The sequence below is a fragment of the Lipophrys pholis genome (assembly GCF_963383615.2).
Source record: "Lipophrys pholis genome assembly, chromosome: 2".
NCBI lineage: Eukaryota > Metazoa > Chordata > Actinopteri > Blenniiformes > Blenniidae > Lipophrys > Lipophrys pholis.
The window spans coordinates 3,163,874-3,181,944 of NC_137636.1; the positions used below are offsets into that span (position 1 = coordinate 3,163,874).

The 18,071-nt window shown below is 41.0% G+C and overlaps 1 protein-coding gene across 1 annotated transcript in view; it reads right to left on the minus strand.

The window, feature by feature from the left end:
• The window catches only part of myo9aa (myosin IXAa), a 125,766-nt gene that overhangs the window by 73,815 nt on the left and 33,880 nt on the right, over nt 1-18,071 (minus strand). The gene's annotated exons all lie outside the window — the stretch shown is intronic.

The window sequence follows — 18,071 nt, forward strand, 5'->3', positions numbered from 1 at the left end:
AGCACATGATGTTAATGGCTTATATTTTAAATAACCTTTCTCTTGAAGCTTATTTGCACCAGTTGTAACTGGATCCTCTTCTGGGTATTTTAATACAAAAACAATTAACATTTACAGGCGCTAATCTTTGAAACGCAGGATTCTTTGGTATACAGTGCTATAAATTGCACATTTGAGGGTTGTGAACTAAGGATGATGGCTTTTCTTGATGGAAATTAACCTGCAGCTTTGGTATTCAAAAGCATTCGACAGCATAATTAACTAGTTCCTCCAGAGAAAGAAAAAATAATAATTTTAGTCATTGAAATAAGAAGATATGAAAAATGCAAAAAGGTGTTTAGTATTCATCACCCTGAAACATCAGAAACGTTAAAGCAGGCGGAGAACCGTTTATAAAAAAAAAAAAAAAAAAGGGCTGAGTGGACCACACAGGCCAGCATGAGTGGTATCGATCCACACACACACACACACACACACACACACACACACACACACACACACACACACACACACACACACACACACACACACACACACACACACACACACACACACACACACACACACACACACACACACACACACACACACACACACACACACACACACACACACACACACACACACACACACACACACACACACACACACACACACACACACACACACAGAGAGCTTGACTCTCTGCCAGCACACTGCAGCACTGCAGACATGGGTGTGGTCCCACTGAAAGCTTTAACATGGAAACAAATGTGCAGCTCAATAGTTCCTCCCTCAGTCCCTCTGCTGAGATTCATTTTAACACAAAAATCACGATTTAAAGGTTCCTTCTTTTATCACCATTAACTCATAATTTCCTGTTTATGTTCATGTATGATATGAATATGTCCCCTGACACTTTAAAGGAGTATTTCTACGACTACATTCTGTACTGGCCGTCAGATTATTGGAGGTTTTTTTTCGACATTTCACTGTATTGTTCATCAGAAGGTTTCACAAAATATCATTTTATTTTGTAATTGCTGTCATTTCCTGAAGTAATTGTTTAGTTTTGCCAAATGAAATTTCCCTGTTTTCCTCATTTCCATCACATAGACTCTAAATACTGGGACTAATTGCTTGGTTTTGTGAAAATATAAACATTATCATCTGGTCCACAACAAGAAAAACTTTAAATTCAAAGGCTATCATGTCACTATTTTATCTCTAAACTGGACTCAATTCATGATAGCGAAGCTGTTAAAATAATGATAAAACTGCATTTTCTTAATTCCCTTTATGTAGGGACCTGTTAAAATCACAGCATCCTTTTTCTCCCCACATTGTTATGAGAACAGTCGCACACTCCAGAAAAACTGCAGAGCCGGCGGCTGAACGCGGCGTCCCGTTGAACCAGGAGGAAAACCTGGAGGTTTTCCAGTCAGCGCCGAGCTCCGATGAAGACAGAGGGTTGAGTGACCTGAGTCAATTTGCCCGCCTGTATAGGATGTGTTTGACAAGCGCTAAGTAAATGTGCTCAGCCATTAGGAAAGCAGGCCTATCTTTTAGAGCAAACACTAATCCCGCTCACTCCAGAAGCCTGTGTCAATACGCAATTTCTCAGCGCCAGAGAGCCGCAAGATACCAGCAGACGCCACAGAGCCGGGAGCAGGGGAGGAGCTTTTATGATGGTTTCAGTGGAGGGAAGGTGGGACGCCAGTAAATACCGCTGCCAATAAAATACTGTATTATTTAGCTTGAAATGGTAAAATGTTACTTGTGTTCCGTCATCGCACAAAGTTCTGGGAGCTTTTTGAAGATATACCTGCTCTTGTGGAAGAAAAAACCCGCAAAACAAATCCCAGATCAAACCATCTTTTAGAATATGAAGGAAATCTACTAAACTGAGAGAAAAGTTAAGGTGAAACAACGATCAAAGGGCGTTTTTGTCATTTGAAAACGATGTCCAAACACAGAAACGGCAGAAACCCTGATAACTATGTAGTTAACTTGTTGGGCCACTAGTTGGTGCTGTTTGTTTTGGTTTTTTTTATCAATGAAATATGAGTTTATGTAAAATGCCATTCTTTTAATCCCGTCTTTATTTCTCTTTACTCAGCATTCCAGCTTTTCTGGGATTGACGTTGAACCTTCATCATCTAAACATGTTAGCGGAGAGACAATGGAGAATATCTGAAGCATGTTTATGTTAATAGATCGTATGAGCAGCAGTTTAACTGTGTACTTCACTTCCCATGACGTCCAGAAAGTGACTGGAAGTTTCTAGTAAACCCGGGAGACGCCGACAATCCAGACATGAGCAGGAAATGCGGGAAGACGCGGCGGGAAGCTGCCCAAATCTGGCCGTTATACAGTGGAGTGGAATGTATCGGCGAGGGGGAGTGAGCGGCGGGGGCACGATGGCCTGGAAAACATGGAGTCACATCCCACCTCCAGTGAAAAGTCGGGAAGAAACAAAAAAGGAAAAAGTAAATTATCTCCAGTTTCCTCTTCTGCAGCAAACTTTTCATTCTTAATGGATGCAAAGGCAATGCAGAGCTGAAAGGAGTCTCCGGTAAATTAGTCTCGCACTCGTCGATGCTGACATGATTAACTGCTTCCCTCGTTTGATTTTATTCTGAAGGGCAAACTGCGTTTCCTGTTTCAGAGGCTGAAAGTACAAAGTTCAGCTGGGTTCAAGTCGGACCGAGTGCCCGAGTTTGGTCCAACAGTAGAAGAATCATCAAGTTATTAATCAAGTTATTACCAGAGGAAGTATCTGTAACTGCCATGTGAATTTTTGATTCTTCATAAGCTGAATTTTAATAATAAAGATCTTTCTGCTTCTGATAATTATACGAATTTATGAGGTCTAAACATTGACCAAACAACGACCCCAGACAATTTCTTCAAGTACTGCATACGACCTGTGATCACAAGGAATTCAGAAGAAGCATTAAGGACATAAAAGTCCTTTTCCAGGCAGAGTTACGAAGCACAAGTGAAACATAACAGTACTTTATATTACAAGTACATTTTTTCTTTCAAGGCATTTAGGCCTCGTTTACACAACAAAACGGTGGAAAAACTAACTTTTCTGAACCGTTGCAGCGGCTGTAATGGGAATTACTTCTGCACATGCTCAGTAGAGGAACAATAATAACGTTTTCCTCCAGAGTGTCATGACTCCTGGGACTTGGTAGTTTTATTTTGACGGTCACCGTAATAACAATCCAACTTGGTCGTCTGTTCGTATGAATGTGTGTGTTCTCAACATCTTTAAAGTTTATAGCGTTTTGTACTCTGTGTGTGTGGCCTGGCATGTTCACTACATCGTTTTCAAAACGTTACCATGTGAACTATGGAGGACTAAATGTGCCAAAATTATATAAATAAATACACCACTTAATAAAGTTCATGAAGCAGTGCAACACCGTATTTTTACATAAATAATGAATTAATGACACATTTAACGACACATTTATATATTCAATTACAATTTTAATTACTTGATGACACATTTCATTAATTATTTAATGGTGTATGTTTTGATTTTGGCACATTTAGTCCTCCATAGTAAACGCAACTTAACACGAACGGGTTTGATCGGCGACTATACCGACCAAGGACACAGAGCATCTGGACCAAAACTCAATTATTACAGTTTTGACCAACTGTCAAGACGAGGACAGAAACTAGGGAGGAAACTTTAGCAAAATGGAACTTATCTCATAAAACACAGAGACGGAGCTTCTACTGAGGGGGAGGAGAAGATTCATCCGTCACTTGACCTGGATTAGCCAACAATATATTGAAGCGTTTGATTCCAGATCGGCTGCTCCTGTAATGTCACAGACTCCATCCTGTTTCAAAAATTGGAGGAAAGTTCCCGTTTCAGTCTGAAAATGATATAAAAAGACACAAGTAGCTCCTTCAGGTTCAACTCGTAACCTGAAGTCTGAGAGGATCTAATGAGTTTCGCATCCTTACAAGGTTAATATCCTCCAACTTTTCCATGAAAACAACTTTTTATTATTGTAGTTAAATTACCCCCCAAAAAAAACACTCTGAAGTCGGAGAATGTAAAATGACACTTGTGTCCTCAAAAGTAAAGAAACCAGAGAAGAATGTAGAAAAGAGCCGCTAATAACGGGGTCTGACGTAGGCCGAGTCCACAGCTCCTCACATGAACCGGGTGCAGAACGGTTCACACTGCAGAACAAAGAGGATTAGTCAGCCACAGAAACATAAACCCGCTCCTCAAGTATTCACAAGCTCAACAGTCTCTCCAGTCTCCGCACACCGACGGTGCAAAGCTGCTGCTAATTGTTATTACAGATCAGTCGTCGGCTGCTGGGCTCCACATCAACTTTCCCAGTTTCTCATGTGAGCAGGGCGAACGCAGGAGGAGCGCCCGCGATGACAGCGCACGTGAAACAGGAGAAGGATCCGTTACGCGGCGGAACGAACTCGGCCCAAGTTTGAGTTTAGACACAAAGGTGTCGGTTTTGAATATTTAACAGACGTCTTGTTTGTGTGAAAGAGATCCAGGTCAGTTCACGCAGCTGGAAGATTCTTGTGGCGGCATGAAAACCACATGAGCCGGCTGCGGAGGAAACGTTTCAGGTCCGGCAGCATTCCGGATTTCTTGTCTTCTGACTGCAAATTGAAATAGAATCTCGCTGCATGAATTTATCAGCTGCTTTGACAGCTGTTGACTAGAGCAACTATTTACTCCGGCCGCGTTGTGCATGAGCAGTAGAAGCGATTTCCATCCTCAACTCGGAGACGAAGCATTTTCAAAAAGTGTTTTTCCCCGTTTCCATGGAGACAGAGGCGGAGCGTATTTCAGAAGATTTGTGTGAATGGAGCGTAACGTTATAGAAACGTTCCCAATATGAAATCAGTTAATTGAGTTTGGATAAAAAAAAAAATGGAATGATTCCATATTATTCACATCAGTATGTACAAATACAATTTTGATAAGTTATGAAAAGTTGTTTGTTTGACCTATATCCCGGTGTTGTCCTTGAAGTTGGTTTCTCATTGGAATGTGTGTCACCTGATGACCTCAAACTGAACCCTGTGTGTGTGAGAGGCAACAAAAGACTTCAATTCAGGTGAAAACCTTTTTTCTCTTTTACTTCAAACTGCTGGGATGACCTATAATTACATCATTATGATTATATTAAACGTGCCTTATTGAAATTAGGCCACATCCTTATTGAATTATTTCGTTTCTGGAACAGATATTTCACGGAAATTCATCTTCGCTTGATATTTTGATCATATTGTGGATTTTCTCGAGGGCTGGGCGACCGATCTTATCGTGCCTAAGTGGTGGGTAACGGCTGGTTTATGGGACGACCATACACCATTTACAAACTGTCGCCCTTGGCACATTTTACCATCCAGAGCCACTCTTGGTTAAAGCAAACACATTTGAAGTGCAATTCTGGTTCCTCAGGTGAAACGAGGTCGAGTCAGGGACTGTGGCACATGACAACAAAAAGCAAAACAAAACGCAAACTCATTTTAGTTCAGGGGTCACATTCTGCCCAATTCCATATCGAGTGGGATGGACCGGTAAAATAGTGCCATAATAACCTTTAAATCTAATTTTAAACCACAAGTTGGTACGTTTTTTTTTTTTTTTTTTTCCATTATTATAAAGAAACCAGAGACACAGAACAATACGTTATAAACATTAACAATGTGAGAACACAGACATCCGTATGGACAGACGACCAAGTTGGATTGTTATTACGATGACTGTCGACACACACTGTGTGTGTGTGTGTGTGTGTGTGTGTGTGTGTGTGTGTGTGTGTGTGTGTGTGTGTGTGTGTGTGTGTGTGTGTGTGTGTGTGTGTGTGTGTGTGTGTGTGTGTGTGTGTGTGTAATCTGGACTGGGAGTCGTGACACTCTTAAAGCAAAGATTGTTGTTATTGTCCATCTACTGAGCATGTGCAGAACATCTATTTTCTGCGGGCGTGGCGTGTGAGCGCAGTAGCAGCGTTTCAGAAAAGTTGCGTTTTCATCCATCTGTACAGAGATGAGAGTTTCAAAAAGTTGCGTTTACCCCCCGTTTCCATGGAGGTGGAAAAGGAACATTTTCAAAAACTTGTGTTTTCCTCCGTCCACACGGAGCGTTTTCAACAGGTTGAATTTAGACCAATTTTTACAGAGCTGGACCTGGAGCCTTTTCAAAAAGTTCCACCTTGGGAGCAATTCTCAAAAAGAAAGGGTCCAAGGCAAAGAACAAAGTTACTGCTTTTAGTCAAGTACTCTGCAGGGATTTTAGTTTGGTCAAAAGACCATAATGATATTTTGATGGCGGCGTGTTGGTAAGTATGAGCGTGTGGTTCTAGTAAAACTGTGACGGGTCGGATTGTCGCTTCTAAAACACTCAGAATATCAAGTATGGGAACGTCGGGAAGAAATTACGAAAACAACAAAACTAAGTAATTCACTCTGTGTTGCTTGAGTAACAGCATTTTACTGCAATAACAAAGGATGAAGGTATATAACCTCCAGTGAGCCTCTAATGTCAGCTGCCGTGTGTGTGTGTGTGTGTGTGTGTGTGTGTGTGTGTGTGTGTGTGTGTGTGTGTGTGTGTGTGTGTGTGTGTGTGTGTGTGTGTGTGTGTGTGTGTGTGTGTGTGTGTGTGCTGGCCTCCAGCATGTGCGCGCTGACCTCTCCGCCATTAGCCAACACCCAGGTCGTGTCCAGGCGGTCGGGGTAAAGTCAGAACAGGTGGTCTTATCTGTATTTGTAGGTCGAAGCGAGGCGGCCAGGTGAGGGGAGTGACTCGACACGGACACTACTGTAAAGCTCAGACACGTGGTGCGAGCACAAAGGAGGCCAATCCAATTAGAGCAGAGAAACACAAACATCAGTCCTTCAGCGAGCATCCAGCAGATCTTCTGCCCCACGCGACACACATCTGTGTTCAACTGGGGCAATTACAGGCACATTCAGGCTCTCATGTGTTTATCAAGGGTAAGATTTACTGCATTAATACATCATATCGGCTGACATTGTGAATTTCCTTTGGGATCATGACAGTATCGACGCATTGTTGATCTTTATCCAAACGTAACCGTACGTATACTGTATGTACCCGTCTGTATCTCAACCTACATCAGTACTTACAGTACATCTATCTACATTCATACCTTTTTAATCAGTATATTTTTCCATATCTACCCCTGAATGTATCTCTACCATTGCCATCTACATTCACATCTCTGTAGCTAAATGAATGTACCTTTACACGTCTATATCTATTTGAATCCATTTTTGTGTTTTCTCAAGTAAAGAGAAATTAATTGTATCTATAGTGTTTTATAACCATCACTATCTTCATTTATCTCTATATCTTTATCTATCTGTGGCCATATATAGAGCTATATCCTACTTGATCTATAAATGTATCTGTAGCTTGTTTTATCTAAATTCATTGATGAACATATATTTACTTGTAGCTATCTACACCTATATCTCTATAGCACTATGTTTCTGTGTGTATATCCCTTTATATCTATATAAACTATAGTTATCTTTTATTGATTTATTCAACAACGACACGGAGAAAGGAAACAGGTAACATATGGACGTTTCTATAACCATCTGTATCTCTGGTTTGTGCTTTTATTTATTAGTGTTGTTCTTGGTGTTAACTAGAGATGGAGCGACGGGGCTGAAGGGAAATCTGGTGGCTCCATTTTTAACATAAAGTTTATGTCCGTATAGCTTTCTGTTTCCATCTATATTCCATAATATATTTACGTAGGTATTGTAAATACATATATAGATGTATTTATCAATATTAGTCTACATATATGGACACTTTATTGATCCATAAGTTTCTATATGTATCCGAGTCTGTAGTTATTTCAGTACCGACATTCATCCGTAGCTTCATTTACATCTATATGTTTGTCACTACAGTATATCTACCTGTAGCCGTCACGTATCGTTTGTGACTGGAGTTTAAATTGTGCCGAATGGCATTTAATAAGTACTAGTATCGGTACGCTGTTGTACCTAAAAGTTGGTACTCATTCTTTGAAGAGGTGGTCTCGGTGGAGCCCTCATTTTTAGCATCGTCACTTTTCTTCTTGTTAAATGAGCCAAAAGACACAAAAGGCCTCTTACTGCAGTGACGGGACAAAAAAAAAAAAAAAAAAGAGAAACGGACAGGAAACAATTAAGATAACAGTGTTTGATAATTGCTCCACATTTCCTGCAACGATATCGTATCACAAACACAAACCTCATATCTTCGCCCACTTTCTGTGGTTCTGACCAGCCAGAGGAGATTATGTGGGAAACGTGTGGTCATCTGGGCACAGACAGGCTGAAGACACGGGGACCATCTTTTTTTTTTTACGATTTGACATCGCTCACGCTTTCCGCTTCGGCCCAGATGTGCGCACTCCTCACACACTTTCACTGCACCACATGTGGACACACGGGAGGGAAAAGACGACCACAAACCACATGAGGAGCTCACCTGCCAGGATTTATAGAACTCGCAGGATTTATGTAATCTATAACAGACCTCGGTGACGAGCAACAGCAGACTACGGCTACAAATTCATGTCCCGATATCTAAAGATTTAATTATAGATTAAACTCTAGAACAGGAACGTCAAAAGACTTTTCAGTTCACGGGCCACATACAGTTCATTTTCATCTAGAGTGGGCAGGACCGGTAAAATAGTTCCATAAAGACCTTTAAATGTAGACTATAAAGTTTGATTTGGTTGTGGCGCAGAGTAAAAAGTTTCTTTTTTCCAGCAAAACCAAATAATTCCTACAGAAAATGACTATAAATTCACCATAAACTCAATTCTAATGAATCCTTGTGGTACAAAACACAGTGGAATGTCAACAAAACTTCTCGAGCTGATGCCGAGGCCGTTTTTACAAACTCACCCTGGGCCTTGTGTTCGACTGCCCTGATCTAAAACATCCTTCAGATTCTAAACTGAAGTGAACAGTTCCTGAAAGCGTAGGAGGAGAACGAGCATCAACGGAGGGCTTTGGAAACAAATCCTGAGATTTGCTCCCCGTGAGGAGGAACGATGTGGAGAAACATCTGGCAGAGGGTGGATGTCAGGGACATTCAAACGCTTGAAACACAGAGAGAGAGAGAAGAAAAGTACAAGGAGGGAAATCGTCTTGCTGAACAATCATGCAAAAAAAAACTAAATAGTCAACTTAATGCATCTTTTAATGTTTTGGGATTATTGCTTTCAATTCAAGGTTCGTTTGTTTGTTTTATTGGTGTGTGTGTGTGTGTGTGTGTGTGTGTGTGTGTGTGTGTGTGTGTGTGTGTGTGTGTGTGTGTGTGTGTGTGTGTGTGTGTGTGTGTCCTATGACTTATTTTAACATTTTGACAGGCTTGATTTTCATGTCTTATAATAGAAATGTACGTACATTACCCAGTCCACACACTTCAGCTCAGTGTTCACAAATGTATAAAGGATTATGGATCAGCAGTCACTGCACTAAAATAAAATACAGTCATCAGCATATTGCATGAACACTACTAGTTATTGCATGTAAACATGTATTACTGCAGTATTCAGCCTGCTGACTGAGTTTTGATAAAAGATGCTGGGCTGTGGAGTACATTACTGTGTTTAGATAAGTCAAAGTCCCAAAATTACTAGAATTAATATAACGGTTTATTCAAATACCACATTGTTGAGGTTGCAGACATTTAAGCAATAATCTGCTTATAACTTGTTTAATACAGATTATATGACCCTGAATAGAAAATAAAGTATTTTCTGTCCTTTTCATCTCTGTATGACGCACTGGTGCAGGTGTGTGTGTGTGTGTGTGTGTGTGTGTGTGTGTGTGTGTGTGTGTGTGTGTGTGTGTGTGTGTGTGTGTGTGTGTCGATGCACCTGCAGCATAAATGAAGAGGCTGTTTGCCGCACAAACAGGCACATTGTGAGGCTGCTGCTCACATCTGGAGCTGCTGGGAGGCTTCAAACGTCTATTGATTGTTGGACTGTTTATCATATCAGCGTTTCTCATCCTGTCTGGCTTCAGAACCCATCGACATTTCTAACTTTTCATACGTATCCAAATGCAATAAAGTGCAGTTTGAACCGATATTATAGTCTAAAATATAACACACAAAAATATGACGCTTAATGGTCAAACCGGTACCGAGAGAGGGAAATATTGTATTTCGCAAGATATCATCTACATTATAACTAAAACCTTTTTTTTTTTTTTTTAAACACACTCAACAGAACCATATAGTGTGAATAAATTCAACACTCACTTTTTATTCTCAAAAAAACGTTTTCCCAAACAAAACATTAAAGATTCCTGAAAATGTGCCTACAATTGTGTGTCTGCCAGTTACAATCCCTGTTTTTTCACGTCAACAACAATTCAAGAAATTGACCTTCGATGACAATGAGTGTTGTGAACATTAACCTCGGTCCATAAAAAGAAACTGTGTGTAGCGCCAGATTAAGCTGGAAGCTAATCTCCATCTTTAGTCCAACAAACAACATAAAGTACAAAATATGCAATAAAACAAATGTAAAACTAAAGCAGCTATTTGATGCTTTAAATACGAAACTTTAATGAAACGAAAACACAAAACAGATGTATTTTCACTTGAAATGTTGTTGTGGGAGAAAGAATTTGTCCTGCACTGATTGGTGGAGGGAGAAAGGGGCGTGGCCCGAGCAACAGCAGTGAATCCGCTTTCCTCAAAGTCAAACATCAAAAACACAGACCAGGTGTGGCATCGAGTTTCACTTCAGAGGGTCGCAACCCAAACCTATATTTACCTCTAATGACTAAATATCTGGATGATGTGAAAACGTTTGGCTCCTTTTGTGACCTGAAATAAAGTGGAAAAACGTCAGTGTGTCCTCTCAGCAGGTTTTCTGAGCCGAGGAGCGAACGACGCAGGAACAGAGTGCTCCTGTTCCGCCGCCACAACGAGTCCTCTTGTAGACCGTTTCAGGGAATAATCAGAGCTTCACACCAGCCAGAATAAAGAGACTAAATCAGTGATCATCACAATGTTACTCGTATTTCACATCAGTAAATGACATCACAATTTGCAAAAAAAAAAAAAAAAACTCTTAAGTTTTACATTTTTCCCGTCATTTCAAACCTTTACAACCACTTGTAAAAGCCATCGCTCGTTCTTCCACCACTTACTTCCGCCATGCAGGACGAGTAAAGAACAAAGCGACCGATTCATTTCCTCAGATGTGCTTTTATGACTCCGACCAATAATAATTTCAAAGCTCATAAAGAGCAGAGGAAGGCCATGATCATCTGAGTGAGATAAGAAGCACATCCCATCAGACAGTTCAGGTAATCCGACGACCTTTAGGATGTTATACCTTCTAAAACAGTCACCGAGAACAAGATAACATGATAAATGACTTGAGGTCAGCTCACAGAGCTTCTGTGAACAAAGCAGAATGCAAATGTGTCGTGATGAGCGAGTGACTAATGGAGATCCTCAATCCAGATCTCAATCTTGCATTTTTCTCCGTTTACATGGAGACAACAGAGTTTGAGCTTTTTCAATAAGTTGCGTTTTTTTCCCACCTTTTTCATGGAGACTGAGAAGTTTTGAAAGTTCCTCCTTGAGAAATGTTTTCAAAACGTTTTCAGTGACTCTGAGCACCACTGTGGTGTAAACGGACGCTCAAAACGCAATGAAACTCTTCACTTGCAAACATTTCTCCTGTCACATTCCAGCGAGAGCAGATAAGGCGGCACTTGAGACTCACACCTTGCATATTACTCATTCAACATGGCGACCAAGCCCACTGAGCAAACACTGACATGTCCCACTGTCTCACACACAAACACACTTTACACAAGTTTAACCTCAATAAAACACACAGCGCTGGAACTTTACACCCCGCCGGAGGATCCATCACATGAACGTGGTTAAATCCTTCCTTGTTCTGCCCGTCCTTGTTTTTTATGCACCAGCCGGAGGAAAACGACACTATCGGGGTACAGTAAATCTGACCCCGGCCAGTCAGGGGAAAACCTGTAATGCAAAGTAATCTGCTGAGTATTAGTGGGTACTCTGCGGAGGTTGTATTAACTGTGCGAGTGTGTTGAGAGAGCAGCGGAGGAGATGCTGAGCGGTGAAACTGCTGACCTGGGATGACTCACACCGGGGGTATTTCTGTCAGCTGAGGGCTGGAAGGAGCACATCGGGAGCTCCTGCACGCTCACTGAGCTCTGGAAAAGCCATCTTAAAAGTACTACACGATATCTGCTAAACATGCGATGGAACGTGATGAAACGCGATAAATACTTCAGTAGCTGATGTCAATATTGTAAAAGTGCCCCTCTTGTCCTTTTATTGTTTTGGGGAATTTTTCTGTCTTTGTGATTTTGACTTCTAAACTGTTCTTGCCACCAGGTATGAAATAATTGTTGAGTTGCTTTTTTTTTTGTTAATCTATTAATTTTTGTGAAAAAACTGTAATTAATCGCTTTTTTAAATATTTGTCAATTCTATTTTGCGTCTGCATAGCATGAATGCATACCATGTTAAAACACTATTTACCGCAGTTAAGTCACTCATTTGCAATGTTTAGTGTGTAAAGTAGCGCATTAATGTTACATTTTGAAAATATTGTCCCGCCCAACTACAGAGTTTCAACAGTGCAAAGTAATCTGATCCATTTACATGGTCTCCTATTGGATCATGAACAGGGCCTCCATTGGTGAATGTGATTAACGATGTAAAGCACTTTGGGACAGCTCACACAGTTGCAAAGCAGTATACGAGTCAAGTCCATTTCCCATTTGACCATTTTACCACTTCCAGTCAGATTGTGATTTCATTTGGGTCAAATTGTTCAAGTGATTTTAACTTATAGTTTATCTTTACAGTGCGAGTGTGTCGATGCCAACTGCTTCTTGATAGTCATCAAACAACAAACATTGGTGTTGTCGAGAAACTGAGCCTTACTGAAAGTACAATTAAAAATTTACAAAAATAAAAAGTAATGTAGAGAACCCTAAAAGTCTCAAACATTAATTTCCACTGCAGAAGCTTGTAGTCGGAAGGAATTTAAAGCTTACGGTCAATTCAGTTGTATCTGGCACAAGAAGTTAAACAACGTCAGGAATGACAGACAGCAGATAAGAGCTAAACCAACACTAGGTGAAGTATTTGTCATATTCTTGTACGATTGCATTCATTTTTCGGTCCACAGGGTCAACTCAAGTCCAAAGCCGTCAGGAGTCTTTTTTCCTCTCGGAGCTCCGACCCAAAATTGAGGCCTGTCACACCTCTAATTGCCTTCATTTGGAATAATAACCACGTTAAGACTTGCAGTGTTTATCTAACCAGCACAACAAGCTTCTCACCGAGTCTGTTTTCATCTCCGACTGAGTTTCATTAATTGAAACACCTCGGTGACGGGGCTTGTCAGGGTCTTAACACATAACTGCTGCTGTTGGCTGGTTTCCAGGCCAAACCCCCTTTGTAAGTGATATCTTCTGCAGGGAGTGGGAGAAGAAAAAAAAAGTCCCTCTGTGCACTTCAGGCCTCGGGCTGTGTTTGCCCTTCGACTAACAGCCAGTAGAAAATGTGTGGTTTAGTGTGGTTCAGTGGGCACCGACGCCTAAACACTGTCCTGGTCTTTGAGATCAATCATGTCTGAATGAATGATGACCAAGCAAAACCACTACTCAAGTCAGAAGACTGTGTTTTTCCACCTTAGAAGAAAATTAGACTGGATGTCAGTGCTGCTCGAGGATTTCAGGAGGAAAGTGTGTCTCAGTGGCTAAAGTTGACCTGGAAATGAACACCAAACTCACTTCACTCTGATTGTTAAAGGTGTTACTATGAAGGTTTATCCCTCTCCAAAACACAACGTCAACAACTTCCTTCACTTTTACTCATTCAAAAAAGAAGAAACTCCCTTCGAAGTTGAGAGTTAGAATGAACATTTTCTCTTGAATAGCATTTCCACTGATTCATCAGCCCCCACATTCACACTCCACCGACACGCCAGGAGCGCCGTCTATCCACTGGAAGCAGTTTGAGGTTCAGCGTCTTGCACAAGGACACTTTGGGATCAAACATGTAACCTTCCTATTGAGAGACAACTCGCTTTACCAACTGAGATACAGCCGCCTGCATAAGCTTGACTGCAAAATCGTCCAAGTAGAGTATTGTGGTAAGGACAGGATTCGAGATAAAAACTTATGCAGATGATGTTAACCTCTTTGTGCTTTGTTGACTTTGTAGTTTTACAGCTTCCATAGTGATTAGAGCTGCTGCTCAATGAAAATCTTAAAATTCTGAGTGCTGTGGGTTATGTACATATTAGGCTACAGCTTATTTTCTCTTAACCTTCCCAGGAAATCTCACACTGAACTTACTAACACTGAAGTCAGATTGTGAAAAGATGCAGGAGTATGAAGACACAATATCAAAACAGTACAAGGCTGCTCAACAGAAAATTCCAAAGAATTTCTGAACCCTTCTATTTTTTTCAAAGCTTTAATATTTGTCGTAAATACTAATTCATGATAAATCAAAGATTGTGTCCATTTGGTGGTTTGTGCACGGAGCAATCCATTTGTGGACGTGTGAATATTACCAATCAAATTCTGAGGGATATGGAGTTTAAGACCAAACCTGTTTTGAATGTTTCAAAACAAGCTGAGGTGGAGTTCCAATGAAGTGTGATTAAAGTCTGAATGAAGCAGCGACGAAAGTCTTCTAAACCAGCGGTTCCCAACCTGGGGTCTGACCACCCCCCCCCCATTTAGAATCGGCGCCAAGATCACAGGGGGGGCGCATGTCAAAGGAACCCATAATAAGTAATTCTCAAGAATCTCGCAGAGATCTTGGAAACTGCTGAATACTTTATTTTGGTATGTTGGTTAGACAGTCTGTCTGCCAGAATCTGGAATTATTGTCTTTGAGTTATTTGGATTTATTGGACCCCCTCACCGATTTATACACTCTGGGGGGCTTTTTATGAAAAAAATGAATAAAAAGGGGAAGACCACTGCGCAAAAAGTGACAGGCCTTCATATCACAGCAGCTAATCTTAACAGATTTGAGCTCCAGTGGATGTTCTGACTCCTTCAGACACGATTTAAACTGTGTGAACATAAACAACAACCAGCATTACAACTAGAGACTTACAACTTTGCCATAGATGAGTGAACTGCATGTTGTTCCTGGGGCGGGAACGGTATGCAACACAACCATGTTGTCCCAAAGATAAGTATTGTTTATTTATTTTGTTAATATCAGACATAATAAACTACAGAGAATTTGGACCATATGAAGTCAGAACTAAAACTGTGACTGAGCCGGACTTTGGACATGCCTGTCTTAGCTAATAGCAATGCCGTGAACATTATGTGAGTTACGATGCAGGAAATGTATCACGAGAGCACGCTCGATAATGAATGTTGGATAAATGATCTAAACGTACCAACTAGATCAGGCGTCTTCAGCTCCTCTGTAGCGGCTCCCTGAAGCAAATATACATTCAGTTTTTATTGTTTTATTTGCATTCCACACTGATTTTCAAAACTGATTCCCAGACTAAAAATAGCAAATTAGAGAAAAACTGCCAGAATTGAGGGTTTCAAGAAAAATGGTAAAACTACTCCAAAGAAATTATACAGGAAGAACGGTAAAAGTAAAATTATAGAAATTGCTGTTTAGAATTTTTTTTAGTATTTCTATTTTATTCTAATCCTGAATCTCGCTCGAAGGCGTTCAAACAGACTCTGAAGTGTAAAATGAGACGCGAGTGAAGCTTTTTGAAACCAGAGTTCAGTTACAGGTGAGGTTTAGAGCTCTTTACATTACAGTGATGGAATAATAACTCCACCTGTAATACTGAAACTGGACCTCGAGTCAATGATAAACTCTTGGCAGAGACAAGCACGCACTCACACAGGGAAAGGAAAACCCACACAATGTGCCAGTGAACGTATTCCAGAGACAGTGACGCTCCCTCACACTGTACGTCCACTTTTATTAGAGAAAAAGCCTCAAATAAATGACGCTGAATTCTTCCTGTGAGGTAATGTTGGCTGCTGTCCCTCGCGTCTGCCCATCCATCTTCCTCTCTGCAGTAGCACGGCAGCTCTGGTTTTGGCATCAATCACCAAAGAGCAGATATGCAATCTCGCTATGCAAACAATTACAGGCTGCTCCTCTGCACTTGAAGCTACTCACTCGTGTTGCTGTGGTGAGGATTAACTCGGTGTGCTGACACATTAACCCCGGCCGCGTACAAATGAATGGCATTCCTGAGAGCTGCGCTTGCTCAACCGGGAGCAATAAAATGCAAAGTAGAGCTACTCGTTGCAAGATTTTTTTTTCTTTCCTAACTTAATCTTACACCATGACTTTACAAAGACCTGCCTACTATTATATACATACAGTAGATCCTGCTTTTGCGGTAGCCTAAAGGCATGGACTCTCAAGGTTTCCAATGGTCCTTGGCACCAAGATGTTATCATCAGATGATTTAAGCCTGGGAGGTTTTGAGGTGGGGCCTCCATGGAGACCAATTGTTGGTTTGATTGCACATGTGGGATGTGAAAGACACTTTGAAGGCTGAATCAACAGCTAAAGCTGGCTGTAGGGTTCCCCAAACTACTCTTGCCACTCGTGGATTGGTTTTTGCTTTGGGTCCAGGTGCATTATCCTGCAATCATGGGACTTTTTCACTGTTTCATAAGATTCAAAGTGCTTTACACTGTTATCCACATTCAGCCATTCACAAGCACATGATATCAGGAAATGCGGTTTCCTTGAAAGTGTGAACATGGTTTGGTTGGTCCTACGTCTCACAATAACATCTTTGTGGATAGTAAATCACGCAGCTCCAACAGCGTCTCATATTACATCCTGTTGCGGCGTGTTCTCCATGTGAACGACACACAAGACAAAACAATGTGACCCATCAGATCAGACCCCCTTCTGCCATTGCTGAATGGTCCAGCTCCGATGTTCTCACTGAAAATTATTTCCTATTAGTCTTCGTGCAGAAAATGCGAAGACACTTCAAAATTTATCACTTTATATGCGACTCTGACTAAAACAGTACAATCCATATTAGGATCAACAGGTACTATTATTGAATAGTTGCCATGTCTTCATGGTTATTTCTTCATCTTGTCTGATTTGGCGCGAGGATCACGATGGCTACCTCATCATAAATGATTGACTGGCATGTTGAACCCGGATGAAGCAATACCAGTAAAGACGTGCAGGTTTGTTTGTTGATGTGACAGCGTTTTATAGAATGCAGTAACACTCCTGACAATATATAACCAGTACTCACCGTTCAATCCTCCGGCATTGTATGGCTGAAGAGTATTGTGAAACTTTCAGGAATTCAGTTAACATTGACAAATGGCCAAACAATAAGCGGCTGTGCGCTTGACAAATACTATTGACAGGTGTATATTAAAGTGACAGGTCCCCAGGAAAAGAAACAGAGTATGAGTGGAATGTCTTGACTGATGTGAAACCAACCAGCTTCCTCTCGCAGCCTTGGCAATGTCTACCTTGAGACAATCTTTCCAGTGTGCACAAAAGAGAACTATCTCACAAAGCAAGAATCTACAGCTGTAGCCCTGATCGGCCACTGGCTGCGCGGACAGAGCTGCACTGTGCGCTGGATAATCCCCTCACAGCTGGACTAAAAGTGCAGTAAACCTCTGGATGGGGGCAGAAACAACTCCAAGCCAACCACAGACAGTTGTGGATAAGCTCTGTTGTGTAACTGTAGTCAAAAGTCACACAGAAAAACTCATTCAGGGCAAAGTCACGTTGAGGAGAATTGACTCTACAGGAGCGGCATCACACTTATTGTGGTTAAAAGGTCAAAACAAGTTCAATTTAGTCTCAATTTAAGGTCAGAACACAAAAATAACAGCATATTAACCCAGAAATACCAACAATTCCATAATGTTCCCTCAGTTTTTGAGCAAAGATGCACAAACTCAGCCTTATAACATGGCCTTGATGCGTAAAAGAATTTATGTAAAAATGGTGAGTCAGCATCTAATTCATT